Below are 11,564 nucleotides of genomic sequence, written 5' to 3'. Positions count from 1 at the left end.
TTGATGAAGATGCCGTCATGGCGTTAACATGATGCTTTGGTGATTTTGAGGCTTCTTCAAGTCAAGCCATAGCTTTTTCAAACTTCAAATTGATTGTACTGTGTCAATGTGAGCACTAAGTTGAGCACCCAATTGAGTAACGGAGTCCACTTCATGCTTTCCTCCTCTAGTAACCTTGCGAGGTCTACTATATTGTGAGTTATGGACCGCCATTTCCTCAATCTTGTTCCATGTTTGATTGTCATCAACTTCGGTGAACATTCCATTTGATCCCATGTTGAGAATGTTCCTTGAATCTTCATATAGACCGTTCCAAAATTGTTGTACCAAGAACCACTCGCTAAGTCCATGGTGAGGACATGAGCGACAAATTCCCTTTAACCGCTCCCAAGCTTCATACAAAGATTCTTCATCCCTTTGCTTAAAACCCGTAATTTGAGCTCTTAGCATGTTAGTCTTTTCCGGTGGGTGGAATTTTTTGTAGAAAGCTAAAGCCAACTTCTTCCAAGAATCAATTCCGAGAGTGGCCTTATCAAGGCCCTTCAACCATTGTTTCGCGGTGCCAATTAGAGAAAAAGGAAATAAGACCCATCGAATTTGGTCTTGCGTTACACCGGTTTGAGAAATCGCATCACAATAGTCATAAAAGGTTTCCATATGAGAATGAGGGTCTTCACTAGGCATCCCTCCAAATTGGCTCCTTTCGACTAATTGGATAAAGGCGGATTTGGCAATAAAATTTCCGGTCAAATGTTGTGGTGTGGGAGTACTATTGGGTAGGTTCTCCTCGGTGGGTACGGAATGTGATGAAAACTTAGGCATTGTGGGTTGATTTTGTGTGGTATTTTGTGTTGGGTTCTCCTCACCTTCTCTTGCAAAAGGGTTGATGAACTCAATAGTTTGTTGAATATCTACAACCTCACTAATACCTCTCAAATTCCTTCCAGCAAGTCTTCTATTGGTTGTCAAAGTTCTTTCAATTTCAGGATCAAAAGGTAACAAATCACCTTGTGACCTTCTAGACATGCAAAATATCAAACAACTCGAAAACAATTAGAACAAACCTTGAGGAGTTTTACTTCCCCAAGGCAAAGAAAGACACAACTAATAACAATATAAGAAAATCTAAATCAAGTTAACACCATCCCCGGCAACGGCGCCATTTTGATGTGGACAAGAGTTGGTCGTCACACGTCCAATCAAACACAATTTATAGCTTCACAAACAACTCTACAATTAGTAAAGAGGCAAGTAAAGGTCGGATCCCAAGGGACGGGAATTGAGATGAGATTTATATTGAAACTAGTGGTTTCTTAGGGGTGTCACAATTTGGGTTGATGTAGAAGGTCACTAACTAAATAGCAATGAAAGTAAATAAGCAAGATGAAATGAAAGGGTTGTAAACAATTGATAAAAAACACTAGGGTGTCATGGGGTCATAGGGGAATCATGGGAATTGATCATACAAACATGTTCTCAAATTATAAGCAAGCAATTATTGTTGTGATGGATTGAGTTGGGTTATATCTTACAATCCTAGGAAAGTTTGGGTCCCGGAGCCGAATCGATTAGATTGTAAAACACCTACAAGTCGACTTAATCTTCCCTACTCAACAACATGCATAGTCTAATGAGACTCGAGTTGGTTTATGTCTTACAAGTCTCATTGAAAAGATAGGTGATGGGTAAAAAATACAAGGATTCATAGGCTCGCATTTCATCAAACATAACATGTGCATGAGTTGAGATCAAAACAAGCAAGCAAATAAACCATGAAAGCATATTAATTTAAGCATGAATCATTCCCCATGTTGGTTTCCCCTAATTACCCATTAACCCTAGCTAGGTCACTACTCACTCATTATCATGTTGATCATGCTAGCAAGGTTGTCAATCATACCAACAAAAGGAAACATGATGAATAAATAAAAGTAATTAACAATAATTAAAAAGGGATTAAGAAAATTATACCTACTAATGATTCCAATAATAAAGCAAAGAATAAAAGAAGTACTTGATGCTTGATTGAGAGGTTGTCAATCTCCCAATAATAACCCAAATAATCTTCAATTACCCAAAATAAAGGATGAACAAAAGAGAGATTAAGGAAATAAAACTTGTATTAAAACTTCATTAATTGTTGATTACAAAACTAAAGAGGGATTTGATTGATATTAACTACTCTAATAATTGATAAGAAGAACATGCTCTTCTAATTAGACTAATGGGGTATTTATAGTGGAAATTAGGTGGATGCATTAGGGTTAACTAAGGTCTAAACTAGTAATTACACTTTTTAGATTGAGCACGGAGACGCCGGTATTTTTCGAAGGAAGGGCTTCTTTCTTTTAAGCTTGAAAAAAACGGATTTGTGCTGGGCTGGAATCCCTGCGTCTTAGGCACGGGACGGGCGGATTCATGAGGCTGGGCACGGGCGTCTTCAAGGGAATCCGGGCGTCTTCTAGGCTTGCTGCCCGGACGTCTTTGGCAGAAGACGCACGGATTGTGCTGTGGAGGACGGGCGGATTCAGGGCAATCCGCATGAATTGCTGCTCAGCTTTGTTCCTTCTTCTTTTCTTCCTTTTCTTCATAAAATCCTTGGGGATTTCCTCGGGGATGCAAGGATCCTTTCTCGTCATTGCCCAACTACTATAATATGTACAAAGGCCTTCTAATCTTGTCTCTCCTTGATGTTTGGTCATTGAATTCAATCAATTTAGTCTCGTTTTGCCATGAAAATGCAAGATTCTTACTCCTTTCCTACCAAGGGATCAAAATCTCAAAGAATATGCAAAACAAAGAACTAAAGACAATAAATGGCCCAAATATGCACTAAAAATCATGGGAACAAGGCTAATTCGGGGGCTAAATATGCGCTAATTATGGTCACATCAACCTGATTGAGGCGCGAGCTACCTGGCGAACCAAGGGAGCTTCCCTATTTTTCTGTAAAAGATGCGAGGTTGGTCCGCATATCATCCTCACTTCATCTTCAACCTTCGACACAAATAAACCACAAAGATCGCCATTGTCGGACCTTTGCTTGCTTTCATTCGTGCCATTGTCAACAACGTCATCTCAAGGTATGTATTCCCTCTCAAATCCATTTGAATTTGTTGGTCTTTTAGCTAAATTGAATTAGGGCGAAAATTTTACCCTAGAAAATCGTTTTGGGCGTTTTTGATTGAGCCCATTTCAAGTGAAATTGATGATTGCATTAGGTTAGAAACCTGTTTAGGAGTATAGGGGTGCTTTTAGTTTGCATTTTGGTCCCCGTTCCCGCTCCTTATGTTCGAAAAACGTGAGTAAGGTGGAGAAACCGTCTCATCTCACAATGCCAAGTTTATTTGCTTGGATATTGGGTCCCACTAGGTTGCATTGTATTCGGGAAAGTCTGTGTTTGCCATTGTGGACCTTTGTTGGGTATTGTGGGCGAAATTGGAATTTTTGCCTTTTGTGACGGTCGTATGTCTGACAAAATTAGCGCTTGTTTGGGCTTGAATTGAGTCAGTTTGCCTTGAAATGGACCTTATTGGTAGTTTAGGTCGCCTTGAAGCGTGATAAAACCACGTTTGCCTCGTCGTAGTTGTATTTTGACTTTTTGACCGGTTTGTGCTCAAATTGGCGTATAAATTGCCTTTTTGAGCCGTAGAAAAATTCCCCATTGCATTGGGAATGTATTTTGATTTGTTGGCAGACCTCGTACGGGTCTTGGGGTGCCGTTTTTTGTTGTGGTTGTTTTTACTCGTCTTTTGCTTGAAAAGAAAGGCGAGTCGTTTTTTTGTGCGTTTTTTTTGTAAATTGTTTTGTTTGGTTGGGTGGATTTGGGCGGGATTGCCCTTGTTCTGCTTTGCAGGTTTTTTTTTTGGATTTATCCCATTTACGCCGTCGTAATGTCGAAATTTCGGCTGGCGTTCTTTGATTGCATTTGGTTGCAGGGGACCATTTGGCACATATGGGGTCCGTTGCGGAGGCCTCGGAGGAAGAGGATGATCCTGGAAGAGGAGAGGCGACTGTTTTTTGTTACAGGCTTGGTTGTGTTTCTTCCTGGTGGCCTTTGCCCGGCCAATGATCGGGTATCGATCGTTGGTCGTTGTCTGTAGAGGTTCGGATGTCCGATGAGTGGGGTTCAATACGGGCGTGTTATTCGATGTTGCCACTTTTGATCGTGGTCGAGTTCTGGTGATTGGGGGTTAACATCGGGGTAGCGTCCGTTGTCTTGGTCCTCTTTTGCTCTTGAATTCCGATGATTGGAGGTCAACGTCGGGGTGACGTGCTGAGTTACGATCCTCGGTTGTCGTGTCGTCTGAAGTCTGCCAGGCATCATTTTTCTTTTTGTTATGGAGGAGGAACGTTGTGTTACCGTTATGGTAACCACCTCTGCTTCCGTTGTTGCTCCTCTGTTTCCCGTGTTGCTCCCTTTGTTTTTCGAGCGAAAGGATGGGGAGTGCTTGGTTCGGTAGGTGGCGGATAGCCCCCAGTTCATTGTCTTAGGCCAGTGTCTGTATGATAGATGGTTGTACTGGATCCTGTTTGTACGGTCAGTTGTTTGTATCAAACGTGTGTCGATGTATTTTGCATGAGGCGGTTTGTATATATGTGTTTTTGGATTGTAGCTCATTTTGTGATTTTTGGCTTTTTTGTGTTGTGTTTCGGAGGAGCGCTGTCGGCTGTCAATTCTCCTTTTGCTTTGCACTAGTTCCTGCATCGTTAGGGTAGAAAACAGGCAACAGGTAGCACATATGCATAAACGTGAACACGTAAAAGCATTTAATTGAAAACAAAATTAACCAAGATGACTTGAAGTTAAAATTGAATTTTGAAAATCGAAATGAATTTTGAAAATTTTTGCGACAAGTCGTCACGTTTGGACTCCAAAAGGAATTAATTTGAAAATTGAGCAATTAACTCGTGTCGTGAATTAAATTGCGTTGAAATTGTTGAAATTGATTTGTGACTCGAAAAATCAAACTCAAACCATCGGGGATGAATTTTAGAAAAGATTTTTACGAGTGTATTTGATTTGATTTTCGTGTGGTCAAGACTCGAATTTGTGAGTGCTTGAAGATTTCAGGAAAATTGATGTCGTGTTATCAATTTTCGATTTTTATTGTGATGGAAAATTGCGAAAAAGCGAAAAAATTTCGGAATTTTGATTGACATGGAAATGATCCGTCGCGGATCGGGGCGACTAACCCTTCCCCCCCTTAAAAAAGAAAGAAAAATCCGTATGTTTAAAGTTGTGTCATGGAAACCGTGTCGGATTTCGTAAAACGCGAAAACAAGGAAATGTGAGTGTGAGGAAACACAAAATGTCTTGGACTATCCCGAAGAGGCGCGAGCGTTCTGGCGGGAGGTTTGAGGTGTCAGGAGAAAACACAAGTTGAAAAAGACAAGTCAAAGCGGGAATCCTGGGAGAGGGCTTAAAGAGGCGCGAGCAGCCTGGCGATGGGAGCCAGCTCTCCCCTTTTTCTGAAAAACGCGCTGATCGTTTTTGTATAAATAGTGATACTTGCGCTTCATTGGTTCATCATCCGAAATAAAAAACATCTCTACAAAACTTCTTCTTCTTCTTCCACAAAAATATTTCATGGATGCCTTTGAGAATGCGTTGCGACAATGGTGCCGGGATTTGTCGCCTCCCAAAAAGTATCAACTCATTTGCAAGGGAGTTGGTCAATTGTTGGTGCTCCGTCAAGTCAAGGTGCAATCCTCATTCCTCGAAGCATGATCTCGATTTTGGGATTCGAAACACCATGTTTTCGTCTTCCCGAAAGGTGAAATTTGTCCTCTTGCCGAAGAAGTTGGAGCCATTGGTGGGTGGCCGGGTTTTGTTCCGGTGCTTCCTCCAACTCGGTTGTGCTACAAGGAGAAATTCCGTGTGATGTTGGGCTTGTCGACAAGTCAAGTCAACTTCCTTCTTGCTCCACATGGTGTGGATATGTTGGTTCTTATCAACATCTTTTCCAACCGATAAGATGCCAATGTTTCGGAGGTGGCTAGGAGAAGGGCTCTTGCCTTTTGCCTTGTCCATGTGTACCTCTTTGTTGATGTTTTGAAGAAGGAGGGGCCAAAATGTTATGGTAGCATGACCCTTATACATGTGGTTGAGCAAATGGAGCATGGTAAAGATCCATCTTGGTTGGTGCTTGGAGAGATCATCCAAGCTTTGGACGAGGAAGGTGTGGGAAATATCGGTATATTTCATCAAGAAAATTTCGGATTATAACGAAATTATGAAATATGAAATTACGAGTCATAAACGAATTGCATAAACAAAAGAGAAGAGATTATAATTAACCTTCGGTCCTAGCAATTTGGCCTAAGAACAAATATCGAGATCGATATTCTCCTAATCGTTGCACCCAAGATGCTCCGAGAAAATGCCCCTTTTGCTAGAAAAAGAGCCCTAATTTCTAAATGATATTTAGGGTTTTGTGATGAGAGTTTTTTGGAAAAATCAAGTAAGAAAAATAATCCCCCTCTCTCCCCTTATAACCGTGTAACAAGAGGAGAAAAGAGAGGAAGATTTTTTTCTTATTCTTCTCCTTTCTTTGAACCGTGTAACAACCCAAAAAAATAAGAAGAAAATCTTCTTATTTTAGGTTGTTATCATATTTGTATAAAATGTGTATAATTATCAATTGTAATTTAACCAAGTGGTGTTAGTCCACTGGTAGCCGGGTTAAACCTTGAAGCTTGCAAAAATGCAGGAGTTGAGAGGTCCCGGGTTCGACTCCCAGCTGGGGCGATGATCACTTGGCCACTGCAGCTCCAAAGGGGTGGCTTACATGGTCCATGTGGTGGTGCGGGAATGCATGGGCCCGGGGGGATTCAACCCCTCGTCATCAAAAAAAAAAAATCAATTGTCATTTATGTCGTCAAGTATTAATAAGTCCACACACTTAATACCGGTCCGTCATCATTTATTATAACAATATCGTATAATATATACATTAACTATAAATTGTATTAAATAATCGTCTCATCATCACATTGACTAACTTTTTAGTCAAATACATGGACTAACCTTTTAGTCATATAAGGCATCAATGTGATTATATTTTCATATAATCACATCTCTCGAAAACATCCTTTAGGTGTGACTTTTAGGGACCAGTTGATCACCGCCATCAGTATGATAATAACTTCAAACTTCTAGCAAGCCAACCGTTATTTATAAACGTTAATCAACTGATAAAATACTAAGTATACCCTGTGAACCTATAAGAGATTTATACACGTTATCACACTAACTGTGGAAGACACTAGCTCCAACAAACTCCCACTTGTCCTCACAAGTGTATGTACGATAACCGATTCTCATATCTTTAATTTCTCCCACTCAATGTAAAACAATTTGCAAAATCCGTATTCACAAAGGTCGTATTTTACAAGTGATCAATATCAAGAGTGGTTTTCCCGACTAGAGAGTAACTTAACTGATAAACGAATCATCATTCGAGCATGGCCATGCATTTCATTTACAACTCCTCGAGTGGCCCTGAGAAATGACTAAACCTGATAAAGGTTGGATATTTGCTTCAACTCGAATCCTGCAGATACAAGCACAGTATGAAATGACCCAGTAAAAATCTTCTTAGCCTCCTGTTACGGTCGACCATGAGAAAGAAACCAAAGTCACCCAAAAACTGCCTTGATCTCAAGAGACAGTCGATAGTCAAAAGAATCGACTCTAGGAACACAATGGACGTCCAATCCACGACCTGACACTAAATGTTTTTAAACATATAGGACTCCATTACATTGTCACAATGTCCTACGAGGTATCGTTATAACTCGCATCTGTGATCGATCAGCCAACCGTTTGACTTATGGCTCGTTGAACCCACCATCAATCAACTTCACAATATAATAGCCAGAGTTATCAGCTCATGTAGGCGATTACGGACCAAAAAAAATATAATGTAATTCAGTTCACTTTGTGGCGTTCAATGTTGTCGTACAACCCACATGAAAAACAAAATATGAAAATGATACGATGAAGTTATAAATAGCATATGAAAAGGAAAAAGTATCGAATCCATAATCAACTACTACAACTCAGGAACACGTTTAATTCCCATGGAAATAACGTGCCCTTCATGCTTATCATATTTTAATGGTTTAGTGAGAGGATCCGCGATGTTGTCATCCGAAGCAATCTTGTCAATCAGTATCTCCTCTTGCTCCACGTAATCACGGATCAGGTGAGCCTTCTGATGTACATGTCTAGACTTGTTGCTAGACTTAGGCTCCTTGGCCTGGAAGATGGCACCTCTATTGTCACAATAGATGGTGATTGGGTCATTCGAACTAGGAACTATGGTTAGTCCTTGTAAGAATTGATGCATCCATATAGCTTCCTTTACTGCTTCTGAAGCGGCATAGTACTCGGATTTAGTAGTAGAATCTGCTACAACTTCCTGTTTGGAACTTTTCCAGCTGACCGCAGCACCATTAAGAGTAAAAACGAATCCAGACTGAGATTTCAAATTATCTCGATCCGTTTGGAAGCTAGCATCTGCGTAACCGATTGCACATAGCTTAGTATCTCCTCCATAAGTCAATGCCCAATCCTTATTTCTCCGTAGGTACTTAAGGATGTTTTTAACAGCTATCCAGTGTGTTTCACCTGGATTGTTTTGGTACCGACTCGTCATACTCAATGCATATGCCACATGTAGACGTGTGCATATCATGGCATACATGATTGATCCTATGGCTGATGCATAAGGAACACGACTCATGCGTTCAACCCCTTCCGGTGTCTTGGGTGACTGAGACTTGCTCAAATGCATCCCATAAGTCATTGGAAGGTTCCCCTTCTTGGAGTTGGTCATGCTGAACCTTTCAAGAACCTTATCTAAATAAGACTCCTGACTCAGTGATAACATCCGTCGTGATCTATCTCGATAGATACGGATTCCCAATATGCGTTGTGCCTCACCCATATCTTTCATCTGGAAATGGTTCTTCAACCATCCTTTTACCGAAGATAAGAGAGGAATGTCATTCCCAATCAACAGTATGTCATCGACATACAATATCAAGAAAAAAATCTTGCTCCCACTCGACTTGATATATAAGCATGGTTCCTCGACCGATCGAGTGAAACCATACTCTTTTATCACCTGGTCGAAATGATGATTCCAACTCCGAGATGCTTGCTTAAGTCCATAAATGGAACGTTTAAGCTTGCACACTTTCTTAGGATTTTCAGGATCTATGAAACCTTTGGGTTGTACCATGTACAATTCCTCCTCCAAATAACCTTTTAAGAAGGTGGTTTTCACATCCATCTGCCAAATTTCATAGTCATGAAAAGCGGCAATCGCTAAGATTATCCGAATGGAACGCTACATAACTACGGGTGCAAAGATTTCATCATAATGCAATCCGTGAACTTGAGTGAAACCTTTTGCCACTAGTCGTGCCTTATAGGTATCTGGTTGCCCGTCTACAGAATGCTTTATTTTGTAAAGCCATTTGCACTGAAGAGGTCGTACCTTGTTAGGTAAATCAACAAGATCCCATACGTCATTCTCATACATGGAGTCCATCTCGGATTGCATGGCTTCAAGCCATAGCTTAGAGTCAGAACAGGTCATGGCACCTTTATAGGTAGCGGGTTCATTACTCTCTAGGAGCAAAACGTCATTTTCCTCGACCATACCAATGTATCTGCCTGGAGGATTAGAGACTCTACCCGACCTCCTAGGTTCCTGAGGAATATTAACCATATCATTAGTTGAAGGAACATCTTCCTCCATCTGTTCCTCGGTTGTTGGTTCTTGAATCTGCGACAGCTAGAAGGTTCTATTACTTGACTTGTTCTCGAGAAATTCTTTCTCTACGAACTTTGCACTAGCCGCAACAAAAATTCGATGTTCGTTAGGCGAATAGAAGTAATGACCAAACATTCATTTTGGATAACCAATAAAGTATGTCTTGACCGATCGCGGGCTGAGCTTATCCTCGTGTCTCCACTTGACATAAGCCTCGCAGCCCCAAACCCGAATAAAGGACAAGTTAGGGACCGTTCCCTTCCATATTTCATACGGAGTCTTGTCGACAGCTTTAGACGGACTTCGGTTAAGTGTAAGAGCAGCTGACAAAAGAGCAAAACCCCATAATGAATCAGGTACTACCGTGTGACTCGTCATGGATCGAACCATATCAAGTAGTGTCCGAGTTCTCCGTTCGGACACACCATTTAATTGAGGTGTTCCAAGTGGAGTTAACTGTAAAACTATTCCACAGTCTTTAAGGTGTTGATCAAACTCATTTGAAAGATATTCGCCACCCCGATCTGAATGGAGTGCTTTAACCTTTCTTCACAGTTGGTTCTCAACCTTATTCTGGTATTCCTTGAATTTTTCAAAAGACTCACTTTTACACTTCATTAAGTAGACATATCCGTATCTACTCAAATCATCCGTGAAAGTGATAAAATATCTATAGCCGTCTCTTGCGGTGATTGACATAGGTCCACATACATCAGTATGTATGAGTCCTAATAGGTTATTAGCGCGCATTCCAACACCTTTGAAGGAAATTCGAGTCATTTTGCCGATAAGACATGATTCACACGTGCCAAAAGATGAGAAATCAAATGTGGGGATAGTCCAATTCTCAATGAGTTTCTTTACACGTTTTTCATTTATGTGTCCCATTCGACAATGCCATAGATAAGTTTGATCTTTGTCACCAACCTTTAATTTCTTATTATTCACATGTAATATATATGTGGTTTGATCTAAGATATAAATTCTATTCATGGAAACTGCTTTGCCATAAACCATTTCATTAAAAGAGAAAATACAGCTATTGTCCTTTATTGAAAATGAAAAACCGTCTTTATCAAGTACGGAAACAGAAATAATATTCTTAGATAAACTGGGTACATAGTAACAGTTATATAAATATAACTCAAAACCACTCGGGAGCTAGATTACGTATGTTCCCATTGAAACTGCAGCAACTCTTGCTCCATTCCCCACTCGTAGGTCCACATCACCCTTTGCGAGAGGTGTGATGTTTTTTAGGCCCTGCAAATGATTACACATATGAGAACCACAACCAGTATCAAGTACCCAAGTTTCGAAACTTTCATGGTTAATCTCAATCATATGAATATAAGATGACATACCAATAGGAGTGACGCGGCCTGCTTTTATGTCCTCACGGTACACGGGACAGTTTCTCCTCCAATGCCCAGTCTTGTGATAATGGTGGCACTCAACGTCACCGCCCTTGCTCTTTGCCTTGCCTTATGAGCCACTAGTCTCACCAGGCCCACTCTTACCATTTCCTGACTTCTTAAACTTTGGCTTTCCTACAGTTAGGTCGCCGTGAGCTTTGCCCTTACCCTTATTCTTGTTGGAAATCATGAGAACATCTTGCTTCATGCTCCCACTCAATTTCATATCCTTCTCGGTCTGTACGAGAAGTGAGTGTAGCTCATGAGGACTTTTCTTCATGTCATTCATGTAGTAATTTGCCTTGAAAAGGGCAAAACCATCATGAAGTGAATGAAGCATAAGGTCAATGACTATGCTCTC

The 11,564-nt window shown here is 40.7% G+C and overlaps 1 non-coding gene across 1 annotated transcript; it reads left to right on the top strand.

Moving 5' to 3' along the window:
- The first annotated feature begins 343 nt into the window (after positions 1 to 343).
- On the top strand, positions 344 to 450 carry LOC141650624 (small nucleolar RNA R71). The gene has a single exon (XR_012546646.1). It is a non-coding gene; the product is annotated as a small nucleolar RNA R71 (small nucleolar RNA).
- Positions 451 to 11,564: the final 11,114 nt, after the last annotated feature.

This window comes from Silene latifolia, chromosome 3, assembly GCF_048544455.1.
Source record: "Silene latifolia isolate original U9 population chromosome 3, ASM4854445v1, whole genome shotgun sequence".
NCBI classification, from domain to species: Eukaryota; Viridiplantae; Streptophyta; class Magnoliopsida; order Caryophyllales; family Caryophyllaceae; genus Silene; species Silene latifolia.
Note: the sequence above shows the minus strand (reverse complement) of the source record. Positions and strands in the feature narration are given on the sequence as shown.